The sequence below is a fragment of the Diprion similis genome, chromosome 12 (assembly GCF_021155765.1).
Source record: "Diprion similis isolate iyDipSimi1 chromosome 12, iyDipSimi1.1, whole genome shotgun sequence".
NCBI classification, from domain to species: Eukaryota; Metazoa; Arthropoda; class Insecta; order Hymenoptera; family Diprionidae; genus Diprion; species Diprion similis.
The window spans coordinates 4,338,736-4,353,182 of NC_060116.1; the positions used below are offsets into that span (position 1 = coordinate 4,338,736).

General features: G+C 41.2%; 1 protein-coding gene across 2 annotated transcripts in view; it reads left to right on the forward strand.

Annotated features, from left to right (window-relative positions):
- Positions 1-14,447, forward strand: part of LOC124413195 — a 48,494-nt gene that overhangs the window by 26,832 nt on the left and 7,215 nt on the right. The window contains exon 1 of one of the 2 annotated variants that reach the window (XM_046893623.1): positions 9,412-9,810. The exons of the other annotated variant lie outside the window; for it this stretch is intronic. The gene's annotated coding sequence lies outside the window, so the exon portion shown is untranslated. Of the gene's footprint in view, positions 1-9,411; positions 9,811-14,447 lie in introns of those variants that run through there. 2 annotated transcript variants of the gene reach the window in all.

Below are 14,447 nucleotides of genomic sequence, written 5' to 3' on the forward strand. Positions count from 1 at the left end.
TTCTTCGCCTCACATGTCCGTGTGGTGTGGCTGTGTGTGTGTAACTCTCTCGTTTACACGCACGCGACTCGGAACGAAATAAGGTGGACATTGCTACTGATCGTGAGCCTGATGTTGTCGCTACTGTTTCTCCAGATATTCAACGCGATTTCTATAATACACGCGTGTTTTATTATCGCATCACTGCTTTAATACAGCCGATTCGTTCTCGATTTTTCTTTTCTCGCTTATACAGCCGCTGCGCTGATTCTTGTCCATTATACTGATATATATTCGATATTTTCTGCTCCTTCTTTCTCTTCACGCTCGCCCTCTCCTCCAGAATCAAGTCAAGTCAAGTCAAGTCAAGTCAAGCCGAGTCGAGTCGCACACCAGCAGCGCTTTAAAACACTGTAAATACACACATCCATACACACATTGACACATACAACGAACCTCAGAGAGAGAGAGAGGAGAGCTATCGAGGGAGCGAAGTTGACCGGAGTATTCCGAGAGCTTCCGAGAGATTTGTGACGTCATCCTACCTCGCTCAGCTGTTATGTTGGCCGAACCGAGTTGAGTTGACAATGAGTTGAGTGGAGTGGAGTTGAGTTGAGCCAAGCGTCACGTCGCCCTCGTACATACATGTACATTACATACATACATACATACATACATACCTATAGCAACACCTAGTTCATACGTGTAGACGTGCACATATTATACATACTTAACGACGGGAAATATTAATAATGTGATTATTTCCTACACCCCCCCACTCCGTGAAATAAGACACATGAGTACAAATTCTTTTTCTCCTTCAAGATGTATTTAGTTGTACCTAAATTGAACTTTCTAAGAATATCGAACGGTAGTGCAGCTACTGGTCTCTAACGCATCGGTACCTTTACGTATATCAACCTTGATGGCAATCGTGGCACCAATAACTTCTGCACAAGGCATTGTTTACTCATAGCGATATCTATAGATGTCTTTATACAACGTATGTAAAGTATGAACGCCTTACCACAATAACAAAAACAACGAAATAAAACGTATATTTTTGGCCAGAGATATACGTTTGTTTCGATAGATTTTGTTATTCGTCGTACATGTCTATACGTAGAAAAAGCATCAAACACCCACACAGCATCTACATGCAATAAATATATTTATGCATGCCTGACTGTGTGTGCGTAACGTGATTTGTAACTCACATCGTTTCTCCTCACGCGAAGCACTGAAACGCGCACGCGCCGCGCGTTCATCCCGCGGTTGTTGTCACGTCGTCGTAGACGCTTGTCAGATAGGTAGATGAAAATTATTCGAAAACACACACTAAGAATCCTTCGCACGCGTTCAGGTGAGTGCCACGTCGAGCATATAAAAATGCCTTCCCCGTTCTAGCTGCTCCTACACACACCGATATGGCGTACATAGCATAGCCAGAAAATCAAGTATAATTATACTTACAATTAGCAAGTATTTTATATATATATATATTGATACGCTGTTACGATAATCATTTTCGACTACAAAAAACTTGACTCATTGCAATTGGGGTATTTTTTTATGGTCTTGAACTATTTGGAACAAATATTGTTTTTGTTCCTCATTATTAGTTAACAAATTATTATATTCCTCGACAAGGGCTATCCACGTTCAGCTGAATCATTTACTACTTTCATTTGTGAGAAAACCCTTAAGCACGTTTGAAAGCTTTCGGTAGATTCCCATTGTTTGAGAGGCTCATCCAGGAAATCATGGAGCAATTCACATTGTTGAAATAAGCGCTAAATAAGTATCAATGAATGTATTCATTGAAGATTATTGACGATAGTGAAAAATTCAATTTTACAGAGATTCTTGTGTTTTTTTTTTTTTTTTTTTTTTTTTTTTGTTTTGCATTTATCGACGTATATATCGACCGATAATGGTTGCTGCGATCATCAAGATCGTTTTTTCTAGTATATTCAGTATTTATACATAAGTTTGGAATATATTCATCATTTTAGGACAAGAAAAATGTTTGTTCCATCCATGCAAATTAATTATTTACGTATTGACGAAATAAAAAAAGACAAAAGTCCGATGAGACACCTCTAAATCTTGAAGGACCGGCCCCTCCTTTCCCGAGGATTATTTTTTGATGTCCAAGTATAGTTTAAGATTGTGTAAATCAAAAAAAAAAAATTATCGATTTATTTTCAAACAGTCTAATATATATATACGCACATACATAGGTATGGATGTATTCATTCAAAGTAGGTAAATTTCTACTAACTAATTATTACTGTATTCTAACCTAAGTCGTCTAGTCTTCAGAATTTGTAGGGCGTACAGTCTAGTTCGAAAAGTCTGCCCGTCATCCAATGAGAAAAGAAGAGAATCACACATATATTGACGAAATTTGCAGTTTTTATTACGTCTTAACAGTAGAAAAACTCAAATCAATCGGATCGTGGTTTCCAAACTGGGTCCAATTGTTTTACGCCTTTCCGCTCGACGCACATGCGAATAAAAAATTCCCATGCAAGTACCCGATTACTTACCGTAAATTGCACAGCAAACTATCGTCAGGTTCACGAAGAGACGAGAAAACCGGACAATAATGTCCTAAATAGTAACACTTATAAATATCGGTACGGAAATTATAACATCAAGTCATGCTACACCGGCTAGTTTCATCCCTCTACCTTTCGCCGCATTAAACGATATACCTACACATATACATTTTGTGTACACGTATACTATACCTATGTATGTGCACAACACTATATATATACTCTCCTCCTTCGGGCATCGATTAGAAGCGCCCCCTTAACTCTAATCACTTCCGTCCGTGCGCTTTGCACGCTGAGGAGGCGGCGGCGGAGGAGGATGAGGAAGAGGAGGAGGAGGAGGAGGCGGCAGGTCTACGTCGCGTCGCCCCGCCGAAGTTCCTGGCGGTTCTGCTCGCGCTGCTCCCGCTTATATCCACTCTCTTTCGAATATCATTCGACGCCCGTATAACTCCGCAGCTTGTTCCCAGGTAGCAGTATCCCGAAGGTTTCGGTCGCCGGAATACCGTCATCGCGTTTGGACATGGTCAAACCTGTGTATTATACACACATAAGAGATGACCGGAGAGACCCCTGCAGCCGCAGCGGCAGTCCAAAAGTGAATGAGAAAAAAAGAGGAGAGACGGAAAGGAAAGAAAAAGTAATGGCTGCGAAAGAACACTTATACACACGCATGCATAGATCGGTACACATTCGGATGTATGTGAAAGTTTTAAAGGAACTGGAAACCTTGAGTCAAGCGGGAACAAGGGCTAAAGAGGGCACGGGGCGATTCGGAGGATCGGGGCGAACGCCCTTGTGCCCCCACACTTCGCCACGCATTATACCAACACGCGTTCACGAACTTGTCCATGAACCTAGGATGAAGAGCCAGTCGAAGATCCCCGCCGACCCGCCGCGATTCCAAGCAAACCCCTTGTATAACGATGAGGGAGGTACAGTGTGAGCTATGCTTAAAGGGAAACTTGTGCCGGCGTTTGCGGGGTAGCCATTGTATTACACGCGTTACGCACTGCAGTATTCAACGATTATATTATTGTACCCGCGTACGTGTATAACGTTGTACACGCCTGTTGAATCGTACGACACAGTTGGCGACGATCCTAGCAATGCTACATTCGTGCCGCGATAAGATAAGCTTTGTAATTTATCATTGTAGGCCGATTAGTGACCTTTTCACAAGACTCGTCGAGCGTAATATCGTATTCAATACACCGCGTCTTGTGTAATGCCTTATATTCAATAATTCGCCTCTGTTATGCAGTAATTTATCCAATACATGTGGAAAAGGGACCGAATTGTACTGACCCTGGATATCCCAATTTCTCAACAACATTGAAAACATCTGGTAAATTCATTTGGGAGTCACCCAGCAGCGTCTCCTCTACGTACTCCGGACTTATTGTTAACCGTTACTCGAATCGGTACTGGATAATCCTTATTACTAAGTACACGAGTGGACGAAGTACATCGCACAGCGTGTCTCGCTATATGGTCCGTGTTGTTCGCAGGGTATAACTACCTGCAGATATCCGCTTATATACCCATATATCTTCCAAAAACCGAGCCGTTCGAGTTCTGTGAAGCGCTTCCCTTTTCCGTCCATATCCTTGCGGCCTCAAACTCGCACCCGGCATACCTAAGCCGAGGCGAGCGAGGGTTCAAATTCTCTGAGTATGACTAAGGACTCGTCTTCAGGCTGAGTTGGACTCTTTTTCCATATTGTACGTACCTACCTACCTGCACTTTGACTCCACGGGCAGCATTACTCATCCAAATACACATTGTTTTTATTGTCCCTTGTGTCTCTTATAATAAGTTAACACACAATACTTGGCAGCCCCCCTCCCCCCTGTGTGTACCTTACTGATCGAGCAGCAGGCCTGCCGCTCGGATATTATTACGCGCGTCTTAATAACACGCTTAAATGATTTTTAAAATGCCTCCACGGTATTTCTCGGTTCACCAGTTGACGAGAACGTGAAAGTGTACGGATTCTCACTTGAGAAAGGGGGAGGGAAAGAGAGACGGAGAGACACGACGAGAGGAAATAATACTTATCACACGTGTCGTACCTTCGTCCGCAATATTATTGTAATTCTAAAACTGTAACTTACGTTCTGTTCATTTATTTGCTGTTTATTCTGTTAATTACACGAAGGATAATAAATGCATGAGTTTAATTATACATACGTACCAGTTATACGGTGTATTTATATTTCTGGTTCAATTTCATGGAGAATCGCGAACAGTTACGGAAAATTGGAACAGCGTGTATAACACGTTACGTACGTTGATTGGTTGCAAATTGTATCTGATTTCGAATTTCGAAACGTCTCTAGCGTGATCTAAATCGGTGGAAATAATCGGCAACAAGCTTCTGACACGGTCCTTGGCATTTAAACTGTTGCTGCTTTTAGCAGTCTGCGGTGCAGTTTGATCTATAATTAGTCGCAGTATTATTTTTACTATTTTAGTCGAACCGCAGGGGCGGCGTGGCGTAGCTTTTTCTTCTTCTTCTTCTCGCTGGAGTTCACGAAGCTTTCAAAGCTACATCGTGTACCTATACTTATACCTATAGCATAGCATACAACCGCGTACGCATAACTCGCGCCTAGACCATCCCCCCCCCCCTCCCCCCCCCCCCATTTGACTCATCTCGGAACGGTCCAAATGTCGTTGTTCCCTGCCTCAGGTCTCGTGAACGAGTCAAGTTGATGCTTCGCCGCGCGTCGCTTTGCGCAGCTTTGGCCCCATAGGTTTTAATACTATGTAGTTAAAATCTATCACTTGTCAAGGGAGTTAAATAATTCATAAAGACATGTATATCCATATGTATAATCGTGTATAAAATAAGTATCGCAAGGAATAACTTTCCAAGTATTACATGAAATTTCAACAATGTTTAAATAATCTTACGGCTATGAAGTTTTAAAACAAAGGCCTAAGAGAGAAAAAAAAAAAAAAAAAAAAAAAAACATGATGACGAAAATCTCAATGTTTCACACAGGCCGAGTATAATTGTTCGATACAGTTTGGAGGGGGAACAAAGTTTTTACGCTGGTTAGTAGCCGGCGTGCACGTGTTATTTGGGTATAAATTTGTCGCGTGACTCGAAGACCATGCGCCTGCAATGCAAGGAAACGCATGGTGTGCCCTACGCGCGCGCCGCGCCTGACCCCCGATACGCTCGTGTCACGTAGGCATCGCCCGCCATCTTGACACCTCGACTGGAAAATCGTCGAAACTTGAAAAATCCTTGGGCTTCACTGTGCGCCAGTGGGAGTCAAGGCAGCCCCTCGTCGGTTGTGAGTGTAGGTTTATTATTTTGGAATTGGAGTGGACGGATACAAGGCTTGCGGAGAACCGCGGTGACGCCGAAACATTCATCGAAATGAAGTTACTACATGGTATTACAGTATGCAGAAAACTCAAAATCGGACGGAAGCGTTGCCGATTATCTTCCTCTATCCCTCGCCCTGTTCTATTCATCGGAATCACTTGGAATGAGAACCCCTGACTCGTATCTGTCTGACGCATGAATAATCCGTCCGCGGACACGGGAATCCGTTGGCGAGTTTCTTTTATTTTATATATACGCATTGTATATATGTACTTGTAAATAAATGCATACAAGCAGCTATGCAAGTACTGAAATGCAGTTTTTCCTCATTCTGATATACCTTATACTGGGCTGTATCGTTGCACTCGACGCGTAATTTGCATTTGGGTTAAAAAATAATTACGAATTGAGAAAGATTACTCGCGCTTGTTGGGTTACATATTCGTATACGTAGTATTCTGTAAGTGTCTGTTTGAAAAAGGCACAAAATAAAATAAGTTCATCACCAAGCGTACACGTACACAATCGTGTATTGTTTAAACTTGTCTGGTGACATTTTTGGTGCAAAAGCTTGGATATGCTTACACGTATGCGTTGTGTAACGATGGAACGAACCGCAAAGATTCAATCATTAGCATTTTTCAAAGGCAGTTCTGGTGATCAAAAGACTCGTGCTGCGGAAACTTAACAGAAAATGATGCGGCTGTTACACGTGTCATGTATATAATATATACACAGTTTATCGATTAACCTCTCCGCGATAGTCGATGTATCGGTAAAATAATTCGATCAATATTTATGTCAGAGGTATATATCGAGACGATTAGGCGAGAAAAATAAACCGCGGTACAGGCTGTTATAGTACGCGAGAAAACACAAGATCTTTGGATCATGAAAGCTGTGTTTCAACAAATATGCACATACATTTTACATACACGTGTACTGTATATGCTGATAAATACGCATGTGCACCAAGTCATCACCGGTATGTGTACATACGCTCATAAGTATTCTATATTGTTGTAATATCCTATAATTGTTAATCGTATACATGTTGCGCATACATGAAGCGCGGTTAATCCTGTACATACGCATATAGGGTGCGGGTAAAAGCGGACGATTCCATTCACTTGTGTACACCTATGCTATAACACGGCTATCAACAGGACGAGTTAATTTGGACTAATGTGGAGGAAAATACAGGTTCGGTCACGTTCTGATTCTCTGTTACAAAAACTAAATTTTTTATACTAACTAAAAAATCCGTTACACATAATGAATTGGGTTACAGGCCTCGCAATCAGCTGAATATCAATTTAATTTATCGATCATCAGCAGTAATTGATTGCAGTTTAAATAAAGAAATAAAGAAATTATTGCTCAGCCTTAGATACGAGAAAGTGCAGATGTGATTTCAATATCGTTGAGACCGATTTGCTTGTCCTTAAACCACAATCGAGAAGAAAATATAAGTTATCCGTCAAACAATTGCAAGGACCGTGACTAAATTTCCATTTTTAGAATTTCGCCGAAGATACCTGGTTAATTTCTGTTTCGTTAATAACTGGTCCCGTTAAGCCTTACCGAGAACCTTAGAAGCCGATGCAGTTAGACAAAGCCAGGAGCAGCGATAGGCGAGCGGATGTATATAGGTATAAGAAAGAACGAGCCGGGTAAGTGTGTTCGTCGCGTCGAAAAGTAGAAAGAGGGGAAGACTGTGAAATCTACAAGGGTCGAAGACGAGAACGTATAGTAATAGCCGATGGAGGCAGCACACAAGGCACGGAGGGAGTGCAAGTTTTCCAACATTCACCAAACTCGTCTACTGTATATACGATCGAATCTTATATTATACCAGGACTCGCATTGTTTTGTATTTTATTCGCGCTCGCTTCGATTTAAAAGAATTAGAATAATGGTACACGATTCATTTCGTCTCGAGCCAGCATCCCGGTCATCCACCTCATACCCTGATATTCATATACGCCTATACATCTGTAAATATCCATCCTTTAGGCAAGCACGCGTTAAATACGCGTAACATCTACACGGCAGATATCCGACGATATTACAGATACCTACCTACATGTATGTTATTATAGAAAGCTGTACTACGGATAGAGACTTGTAAACCATGCACGACTATCGGTCGATGGGTATAATACAAAGTGCAGAACGAAACGAAACGAAGCGGTGATGGCGCCAGACTATAACGTCTAGGTGTACGTATTTTAGTTGAGCCACGCCACCAACTCTCGCGAAAACTGATTAGCTTGCTCTCTGGTTAATAAGCAGCAGCTAGATCGCCAGAGAGAGAGATAGCGAGAGAGAGAGAGAGCAACGACTAAGGGGGGCGAGAGGCGGTATACCGCTGCACACTGCACACGCGTACGTAAGTCCAAGCAAGATGAGGCTTATATACGTAGGGCTGCGTGCGCCGAGGAAGACGTGTAGAGGCGAGAACAAAAGAGGTGCCTGCAGGGAGTACGTACATATGCGTGGATCGGAGAAGGACAAACTGTAATGGCGGGGAGCGTGCGCGCGACAAGGACGCGAGAGGTGGGGTTCGCTAGATTTGAAGAAAATTGATGTTGAATAACGAAGAATCTGTCGAATTGTAAGAAATAATTATATTCAACAAAGCTACGCGACGAATAATTCGACTAGTATAAGTCACACTTAGGAAGTCCGAATCTTTGTTCAATCGGGCAGCGTACGTACGAAGTCAAAACGAAGTGGAAATCTCTCGTATATAATACGTAGATAGATAGGAAATTTGATGACAGACATAAGCGCGGTTTATGTTTTATCTGAAAACGCTTCTCCGAGCGTTGTAAATTATTTTTGTCTAATCGCTGAGAGGGGAAGTAATACATGTGTGTAATGTGTGCAGAAGCGCACCGCGCACCTGCCTGCACCAAGCTGATTGAATATTTTAAATAATCTCTAACAATAAATCGGTAATCGGCAGAGGCGAAGAGGTCTGAGTTAAACGGCACTACCGATCGTACGCCTGCGAACCATTCGCTCGAATTTTAGTCGCTAATCCTTGAGCCTTATACTGAGAAAAAGGCAATTGTTTGCCACTGTACAAACGAGAGGCGCGCCGAGAGGGGGGGGCAGGAGCCCGCGAAGGGGAAACTTACAACTCTGACGTAGTCGTTCGTTCGTTCGTTCGTTCGTTGGTTCGTTCGTTCGTTCGTTCGTCGTCCGTTCGTTGGTTCGGCGGGGCTATCGCATCATCGCTAGCCAGCGCACACCAGTCGGCAGTCAGTCGCAATCTGTCACTGGTTTGGCTCGGTCGTTCTCGCCGGAGCTACGTTTGCACGTACACACATTCGTGCATACTTCGTTTTGAACAGTAGTCAATCAATTAATTTCACATCATCACCCGCCGTCATCTTTAATATTATATTATTATTATTATTGTTGTAACGGTTGGAACGATCGTCGCAATTCGAGTTGTACACGTCGTCGTCGTCGTCGTCGTGCATCGTCGAACCAGAAACGTGTTGTATGCCTGTATTATATATATACATATGTATTAAAATTAACAAAGTGGCGAAAGTATTTACACACTGCGTGTACCAAGTGATGACGTCATAACGCCTGTTCTGATTTCGTTTGCATTCTTCGATAAGGCAAACGATATTTAAAAACCAAAAAAAAAAAATCAAGTAAAATACTAAACCAATAGTAATAATAATAATAATAATAAACAATTATAGAGAAAGAAGGTGAAAAAGAACTGTTTGTGTATCGTTGCGCATTGCGTTGTACGCGTATAATTTTTTAAAAGGACAAAGCAAGTGTTTTATCCTCCGTTGCTGCATTTGTGTGGTGGGTCTCTATTCAAATATCCCAACTGTATTGTCAACGAAGCTGCTCTGCTGCTATAATTGTGGCTGTGGAACAACTTGATATAGGTAAAGAAATTTCACTTACGTCACGCGTGTATACGTATCTATACATGTATATATGTATATGTATATGTGATCGTCAAGTTGGTCAATCTTGATATACAGTAAATAATTAGAGGTGCCTGAAACGCGTTTGCGGTAATTCCCCGCGATTCATCGTCTGTAACACACGCTTGTTAGTCATACCCCTCCGCGTATTGCCCATTCTCACTTCCGATCGTATTGAACGTTATACGAGCGGTACTGAGAGGAAAATAAAAACCCCGCGTAGGCCTGAGTATATCGCTATATACTATATGCCACACTTATTGTACTCACGTCGTGAAATTTTTCCTTTGTGGAACGCGCGTCTTGTAGGTCGCGACAAGTTGATTCTCTCGACATACGCGTCCGCACTATCGCGTTTTACACGCCTTGTCAACGAGTGCAATAACAATCTATAGTATAATATATCTGTACAAATCGCGATCCTTTTATCAGTATAATAATCTATTTATTTTTTCTTACATACTTATATCGCTTATTTTCATCGGATAAACTTTGAATTTTCTCATACTCGTGTATATATATGTATATATAATGTATGTGTATTCATTACGCTTGTGTATACGTACGTACACGTTATTGCCTTTCGACTTTCACATTTTTGTTACCGTGTGTAAGAGAAGAAGTCAGTCTGATATACTCTGTTTCATTTCTGCTGCGTTTTTTTTTGTTTCTTCCTACTGATTTTTCGCTCAAGTTTTCCTCCTTTGTATATAATATATATGTATACGTATTATACGTGATAAAACGTATGCATGCCTATTTACGTATTATCTTTTCCTTCTTCTCGCGTATTGTGTAGGGTAATGACGCGCGTCTAAAATTAATAATAAAAGAACGACAACGAATATTAGAAAGAGTAATAAATGGCGTAAAAGAAAATCGCGAAATAGCTGCAGCGCGTGAGTAATGTTGAAAGTGAATTTCGTCAAGTTATGGCTGACAATCTGATCGACGTAGTTGTTTTTGTTTTTTATATATTTTGCCGCGGTGATGTGCAAATACGTAATTACATACACCAAGTAGTCGGTATTAATTAATTAATTAATTGATTAATTAATTAATTGAGTATATGTACAGTGTCTCTTATAGTACAGGTAGAGTTTTCTCATTTTATCCGATTATGATACTGCACCTTCTGCAGCGATTTGGATAATACGTAATGGCGACATTACAGAGAGAAACGCCAACGTTGATCGCCGCGATCGCTCGCTCGACTTGAGAGGCTCCGCTAAACTCCCGACGAGAAGACGACTACTACGCGGTCACTCTTCTCAAGCCCATATTTAAATTTAACGCACTGATCTCATTCCTCGGTGAATCTGCTTTCGAAAATAGCGCAACTCGCATACAACAACTGTATATATGTATATACGGTATATGGTATATCGTATGCAATGGCATGTGTGTGGTGGTGGTGGTGGTACAGCAGCGGCGGGCAGTAGTCTATGCTCGACTTCTTCGTACACCTAGCGGATCGCGGGGTCATCGCGACGATTATAATACGCGAAGGAACGAAGAAGGAACGAGTGAACGGGCGTGCGTAACCACCTCTTCTTCTTCTTCTTCTTCTTCTTCTTCTTCTTCTTCTTCTTCTTCTTCTTCTTCTTATCCTTGCGACACGTACATACATGCTTGATTTATACATACATCGACGCCGGAATGCGCGTGCAGGGCGCCTTGAAAACGTGTTTTCGAAACATTAGCAGATTTACGCGATATCCAGGATGGGTGTAACAGTCTTGTGTGACCCGATAAAACAGCCAGCCGGTAGCAGTCAGTTTAAACCATAAGTATATCTTGACTTTGCGCGACATGCATATCTGCGATCCGTACCTATATAATACATATATGTACCTGATAAATGAGAAGAAGAAAAAGAAAAGTATAAAGTACGCAGAAAACAACAAAACACACACACGCCAGACTTAATACGCAGATTACGCTAATGACGTCAGTCCCAATGTATATTCGTATACGTATAATGCATTTGTGTACGTCTTCGTTATGGCGCCTTTATTTTTCACTCGATTCGAATTGAAGGACATTTACGTGATCGTCGCGTCGATGCTCTTGTGTATTTTTTTCACAACCTAACGTCGGTGTGTTTCTCTCTCTTTGCTTTGAATAACCCCCCCACGCGTTGCATGCATGTGTTTACATCGAGCATGTCATGCCGATTTACATGTATACATGTGCGTTGGGTAGTTTGTCAGAAGCGTACGTTGTCTCTCGGTGTAAAAAGATGGTATGATCAATTTCTTCTTGTACTTCTTTTTTTTTTTTTTTTTTTTTTTATCTTTATATTTTTTCATTTGAAAAACAGAAATATCGTTGTTATGCCAATTTGTTATACCGATACAGCAGCGAACAAGTAGAATTTGAAATTAATGACAAACGGGTCAGTTTATTTTTTTTTTTTTTCTCATGTATTATTGCCGGCAAGATAGTACTTGCCACGGTATATGCAAGAGAATTACGAGAATACTCTCGAACTGTCGAAATTATTGCGATTACTAATCGTGTGACTAATTTGCGTTGTTCCCGGTATGCGCGATACTTTATATGTAGATTGCATATTACATTCAACACATGCAATGATGATGCCTGATTGATCTTGATAGTAGCTCTTCTCCCATCCTCCTTCTTTATCTGTCGTCATTGTTTTCTGCGAAATTCGAACCGCGAGTACGCGAGGGCTTTGGCTTACTGACGTCGTTCCGTGTGTCGCGTTGAGGAAATAACGGAGGGGGGTGAGGAGGGGTGACACACAGAGAAACGGCGCACATGCATAATGCAAGGCAAAAAAGCCACTACAAGTGGACGACGACGACGACGACGACGTTTTGGTCGCGCGACAGCTGAAACGTCGCGACGTCGGCGTGTGACGTCACGGCTTGCCGCTACCTTTCCGAGCCGGTGTGTGATCGAAGCTCTGCTGCCGAAAGGCGGCTACGAGCCGAGTGCTGGTGGTGGTGGTGGTGGTGGTGGTGGTGGGGTTAACATCTGCTTTTAGCATGATTGCCATGTATTGATGCGAGTCTTGTGAGCTTATATCACGCAGCGTCTACACAGTATGTGTGTGTATGTGTATATATATATATGTATATACACAGTTACACATGATATAATATTAGTATAATGTAAGGATGACATTCTAATTCCATAATCGTGAATTCAAAATAGTGAATGTGTATATATTAGAAATTGAAAAATGTCTCAGATTCGACAAATGTGATATATCGCAATTAAAATTTTTCTCTTTGTAATTTCGTTATCATGTAACTAACGTTGTACAATATACGAATGTTGTACTTCTATTTGAACCTTTTACTGCGAATTGTTATGTAATCTTGTTTCATTGTCAGTCTGTATTGAGGAAATATTTATACGATGCTGAAAACGCGGTAGTATAGGTACGTCTTAGGCTGTGCAACTTATGTGACGTACCTACTTTTTGTCATAAATGGCGCGATGTTTTTTTATCTGATGATTATTCACGGATTAATTTCATCGATGTCACTGTATATATATTGTGTATAATAGAGAAAACTGCGGGAGCGGTTGAGTAATTTGCAAAATTTATCAGTTCGGTATAATAATATTTATCTCGTTGAGTGTCATTCTTTTTTATCGCTGTATGGTATATCGTTGTTGTAGAGTGTTGAACCGTATTGCATTATATGTGTATAGATTGTAACGAATTTAAAATTAAACATACGACCTTATTAGCCGCATGGAATGATTCGTAAAAGATAAAGAAAAAAAAACAGCATCGCCGCTTTAAATTCGTTGCATTCGCGCGTCGTTACGAACGGCTCTCTGAGCGTCGTTCTAAACGTGAAAGATAAAAAGAAGAGATAGGAAGGGGGGAAAAAAATATGAAGTCTTCGCTTATTGCGGCTCGGGAGAAAGTCGTCGGAATCGTCACGGCCTATTTAACAACGGCGGATCTGCAACTCTATACACTCGCGCAGTCTAGTCTCTATACCGCCGCTCTCTAAATCGAGAAAATGAAGAAAATTTAGAAAATATATTTACACACGTACGTAGGTACACAGTTTCTAATATAATTTTGAAACTGTACTTTGCTTTAATTTTCCTCCCGTCATCGGTACCTTTTCCACTCCTCCCTTCCCTTCTTCCCTTCTCACCCCGTCCATCCACCGCCACGCGAAAAGACAAATCGTTACCTGACTAGAATATCTGCTGCGGGTGGGTAATGTGTAACTCTAGGGTGCCGAGCGGCGGCGGGGCTTCATGTTGTGATCAATACTATAGATCGAAGACGCAATTTGTAATCGAGGCACCCTTAAGGAAAGAAAATCATCTGACGCGTCGAGCTGCGTGATACTATGTGTATAATACCTATGTTAATCTATTTATATGTAACATATATACATATCGTACGTATAACAAAGTCAAGACTAGTCTAGTAATTTTTTATACAAAGTTAAGGTATGTACTTTAGTATACGTATAATACATTTATTTGTCGAGAGATTTTGGTTTCGCGGGGATGAATTATACAGCGAAAAGTGATCGCTCGTTTTATCATATTATACATATATATATATATATATATATATATATATATATA